At 36.9% G+C, this 5092-nt stretch overlaps 1 non-coding gene across 1 annotated transcript; it reads right to left on the bottom strand.

The window, feature by feature from the left end:
- Positions 1-1610: 1610 nt before the first annotated feature.
- LOC141694788 (small nucleolar RNA R71) lies at positions 1611-1717 on the bottom strand. The gene has a single exon (XR_012564071.1). It is a non-coding gene; the product is annotated as a small nucleolar RNA R71 (small nucleolar RNA).
- Between the last annotated feature and the right edge of the window lie 3375 nt (positions 1718-5092).

The following is a 5092-nucleotide window of genomic DNA, read 5'->3' as shown; positions in this document are numbered from 1 at the left end:
AGAAGATCTTGTTTTTATTTGTGAATCTTTTTTTTAAGTTGTAACTTGGATGCTAGATTTCTTATTTGTGAACCTTAATCTTGTTTTGTACTTAGTTTTATTTATTCGTTATAAAGACTACATTTTTTATACCATGCTTTCATTGGAACCCATGTTGATGATAAGTCCGATCATGGGCTAATCATTATCGTGGGGTTCTAGCGGATTTATTTATGGATTTCTTTAGTTAAATTGTTTGATGCCTTAGTATGTGGTGATTGTATGATAACCTAGTATTGGTTGTGCGTATTCGTCTTATGAGCGTCGCGAACTTATAAGATATTGTGTTAATTCTTAATAAAGCGAAAGTGAATTTAAGGATTTAGAACTTGCCATGCTAGCATAGGTTCATGTATTTATGATGCATGATTCGTGGGTAATTTTAACCATCTTACTTGCCCTGTGTAATCAAGATAGATAACTTGTGCTAAAACCATTATGTTGTCAAATTCTATAGACATATAGGGTCTCAATATAATTGGTGTTTATTCAGCTTCTATCGTTTTTGTGGATGACTGGTAGTATGGTACTCGTGCAACGAAAGTTGGCGTTTATCAGTTTCTTGTTTTCTGATTAGTGTCATCACCATTTCATGCTAAGATTAAGAACAATCAGGCTATTGAATGAAGTATTTAATGAAGTTAGAATCCCATGTTTGTCATATATATTAATTTAGTCAATCCTATTCACTTAGTTATAATTATTAGTTTAATTCTTAGTTATAAATAACCTTAATTTGTTATCATCTTAGCATTGAATAATAACAATACATTGTTGCTTAAGTGCATAGATTAATTAGTTAACCAAAGCCAGTCTCTGTGAGAATGAACTAGAAAAGATTCTATACTACTTGTGAACTCGTATACTTGCATGTATTATTAGCGCGTGTTTAGCAACTAACAAGTTTTTGGCACCGCTGCCAGGGACTGTAGTGTTAATTTATAGTTTATGTGCTTTCCATCAGTGGTCGTTAAAGTTCATTGACTCAGACATTGTTGCTTATCTATTTCCTTGTCTTATTTCAGGTACTCTAGTAAGGGTGTATGCATACGCGTTCGAGTACTCATAAGAGAACACTGGATAAAGCCGAGGAAGAACTTGTGGTGGTTCAAAGGGAAGTTTTAGAAGAAGAAAAGAAGGTAGAAGAAGAAGAAAAAGTCGAGGAACCGGCTTTAGTAGAGATGGGTGATCAAGCAGAAAATCCTAAGGCTTTGATGGACTATTCTCAGCCTAAGATTAATGACATTCAGTGTAGCATCATCAGGCCAGCCATCAGGGCTAACATTTTTGAGATTAAGTCAAGCATGATTCAGATGATACAGAACTCAGTTCAGTTTGAGGGTTCTCCTACTGAAGACCCCAAAATGCACATCAGAGATTTCATCGAAAACTGTGACACTTTCAAGTTCAATGATGTGACTGAAGATGCTATCAAGCTGCAACTCTTCTCGTTCTCTCTGAGGGACAAAGTTAAGTGCTGGTTACATTCTCTACCAGCAGGGTCTATCACCACTTGGGAAGATCTTGCTCAAAAGTTTCTCACTAAATTCTTCCCTATGGCGAAGACTGCTACAATCAGGAATGCTCTTACTCAGTTTGCTCAGCAAACTGGAAAATTTCTGTGTGAGGCTTGGGATCGATATAAGGAGATGCTAAGGAAGTTCCCACACCATAGCATGCCTGATTGGATGATTATTAACTGTTTATATAATGGATTGGGTGCTAATTCTAGACCCATACTTGATGCAGTATAAAGAGAAGCCTTGTGGGCTGAAAGCTACGATGAAGCTTATGAACTTATTGAACTGATGGTTGCTAATGAGTACCAGAATCCTTCCCAGAGACTGACTCAGAGAAAGGTAGCAAGAATTCTAGAGTTGGATGCAGCAACAGCTATAGCTGCCCAACTTAAGGCTTTGACGATGAAGGTGGACACTTTGGCTAATTATGGAGTTAATCAAATCACTAGTGTTTGTGAGCTTTGCGCTGGTGCCCATGAGACTGATCAGTGTGCAATTTCTAGTTAATCAGCTCAGTTTGTGAGCAGCTTTCAGCGTTCGCAGCAACCTGTGCCAGCCACTTATCATCCCAAAAACCGCAATCATCCTAATTTCAGTTGGAGCAAGGCTCAGAATGCGGTTCAACAGCCTTATCGGCAATATCCAGCTAATCAGTATAACCCCCCTGGTTTTCAGCAACCGTAATATGCACCGAGACAACAACTCCAGCTGCAACAAGCTAATGAAAAATCTGAATTAGAGGAGTTGAAGATTATGTGCAAAAGTCAAGCTGTTTCTATCAAGACCTTGGAAAATCAAATTGGGAAAATTGCCAATGCCTTGATTAATCGTCAGCCTGGTGCACTACCTAGTGACACTGAAGTGCCAGGAGAGGGAAGTTAAGGAGCAGGTAAAGGCAATCACTTTAAGGTCTGGAAGGGTTGTGAATTCCAGACAAACTCAAGTGTTGACTGAAGAAGCTGAGGCTAAGAAAGAAGTAGAGCAGCAGGAAGTAGAAGTGGAACTAAGGAAGACTACTGTTGAGCACACTCCTCCTGAGGGTAATACAGGGGAGAAACAGATATATCCTCCACCGCCTTTCCCTAAGCGGCTACAGAAGAAAAAGGTGGACAAGCAATTTGAGAAGTTTCTGGAGGTGTTCAAGAAACTTCATATCAACATACCTTTCGTTGAGGCTCTTGAGCAGATGTCTAGTTATGCAAGGTTTATAAAAGGTATTCTCTCTCGGAAAGTGAAGCTAGATGATTTAGAGACTTTCGCTCTCACGGAAGAATGCAGTGCAGTGCTGCAACAGAAGTTACCTCCGTAGCTTAAAAATCCAGGAAGTTTCACTATTCCGTGTACTATTGGAAAAGTGTCTTTTGATAGATGCTTATGTGACTTGGGAGCTAGCATTAATCTAATGCCATTATCAATCTTCAAGTAATTGGACTTACCTGATCCAAAACCGACTTATATGACCTTGAAGTTAGCCGACCGTTCTATTACATATCTGCGAGGTATTGTGGAGGATGTCTTGGTCAAGGTTGATAAACTCATCTTCCCTGCTGATTTCGTAATTCTTGATTTCGATGAGGATAAGAAGATTCCCATAATCTTGGGAAGACCTTTCTTGGCAAATGGCCGAACCTTGATAGATGTGTAGAAGGGTGAGCTTACGATGTGAGTGCTGGATCAGGATATAACTTTTAATATGTTCAATACTATAAAATTTCCTACGGAAAATGAGGAGTGCTTAAAGGTGGAGTTGGTCGATTCTGTAGTTACTTCAGAACTTGATCAATTGTTAAGGTCTGATGCCTTAGAGAAAGCTTTATTGGGAAATTCAGATAGTGAAGATGAGGAAGGTGAAGAACAATTGCAGTATTTGAATGCTTCTCCCTGGAAGAGGAAGATAGATATGCCTTTTTAATCTCTTGGAATGGAGAAATTGAACAAAGCTCCTAAACGCCTCAAGCCATCTATTGAGGAAGCTCTCACTCTTGAGCTTAAGCCTTTACCTGAGCATTTGAGGTATGCATTTTTACGTTATTATTCTACTTTGCCTGTTATTATTGCATCTGACCTTTCAGGTAGTGATAAGGAAAAGCTTCTGAGGATTCTGAGAGAGTTCAAATCGGCAATTGACTGGACTATAGCAGATATAAAGGAAATCAGCCATTCTTATTGTATGCATAAAAATATGCTAGAGGAGGGTAGCAAGCCTACGGTTGAGCAGCAAAGAAGACTTAATCCAATCATGAAGGAAGTAGTGAAGAAGGAAAATTTTAAGTGGCTAGATGCATGGATCATCTACCATATTTCCGACCGTTCATGGGTAAGCCCGGTTCAATGTGTGCCAAAGAAAGGTGGTATTACTGTGGTAGCAAATGAGAAGAATGAGTTTATTCCTACATGAACAGTCACGGGGTGGAGAGTTTACATGGACTACAGGAAGCTGAACAAAGCCACTAGAAGGGATCACTTCCCTTTGCCCTTCTGTAACGACCGGGAAATTTACGTTGTATTATATCAATTTTATAATAAAATATTTGTATTAATATGTCAATTATGTGTGATTATCTGTTAAACCCTAATTGTTATGTGTTATGTGTATGTCGCGTCATTTCTGTATTTTCAAGGTATTTTTCAGATATTTTATTTCACATTCATAGGTTTCATTTCAAACGTTTTATGACCTAAACAATGATTTTAAAGCCAGTATTTCAAATAAAATAATGGGACTTATTTTTCATCAAACGGCTTTTACAATCGCATTATTCTGAACATCTAGATATTTTATAAATTTTCTCGTTTTACGAAAAATCACTTTTCCGGGCCCCATTGGGTGTTAAAAACCCCACAAAAATCACATTTTTATTTTTATAAAATTATAGGACTTTTATTTATACCATTTCTTTGTATTTTTGCAATATTCACAATTTTTGGGAAATTTTGACATATATATTGTATATATAAAATATTTATAAATTAAATTTTTATACCCAAAAATTATGAAAATTAGGGCCAAATATTTTTATTAAATGTATAATTAGCCCCTTAATTTTATTTAGGAGTATTAATTTTGCAGCTATAAATACCCTAATTATTATTAATTTAATTAATTAAAATCAGAAATTCAGCAATTATTCCCCAAATTTCCAGAATTAGGGTTTGGTGTTCTTGAGATTCAAGCAGCGATTTGATCGTGATTCCGACCTCCAAATCAGACATGTGAGTACTCAATCGAAAGCTCTTGATCTCTACTTTCTATTTCTGTCATCAATTTCGTGTTTTGTTGCTTCGATTTTCAATTCGATTTTTTGGGTTCTTGAACTAATTTGGGTATTTACAAATCGTTGTGTTTTGGTTGATGAAAGTTATATGAATCGACTGCCCAGGTTGTGTAGATGATTATACATATTTCTATTTAATTTTTCTATTCCCGGAATAGTGAATCGTGTTTTTGAGTGTTCGACCCGTTTTGAATTCGGATTTTGAGTTCGAGTGATTGTTAGACGATTTTGTTGTTAGAATCGTGTAGATTGTTAAAT

Source organism: Apium graveolens, chromosome 10, assembly GCF_009905375.1.
Source record: "Apium graveolens cultivar Ventura chromosome 10, ASM990537v1, whole genome shotgun sequence".
NCBI classification, from domain to species: Eukaryota; Viridiplantae; Streptophyta; class Magnoliopsida; order Apiales; family Apiaceae; genus Apium; species Apium graveolens.
This window is presented reverse-complemented; position numbering and strand designations above follow the sequence as displayed.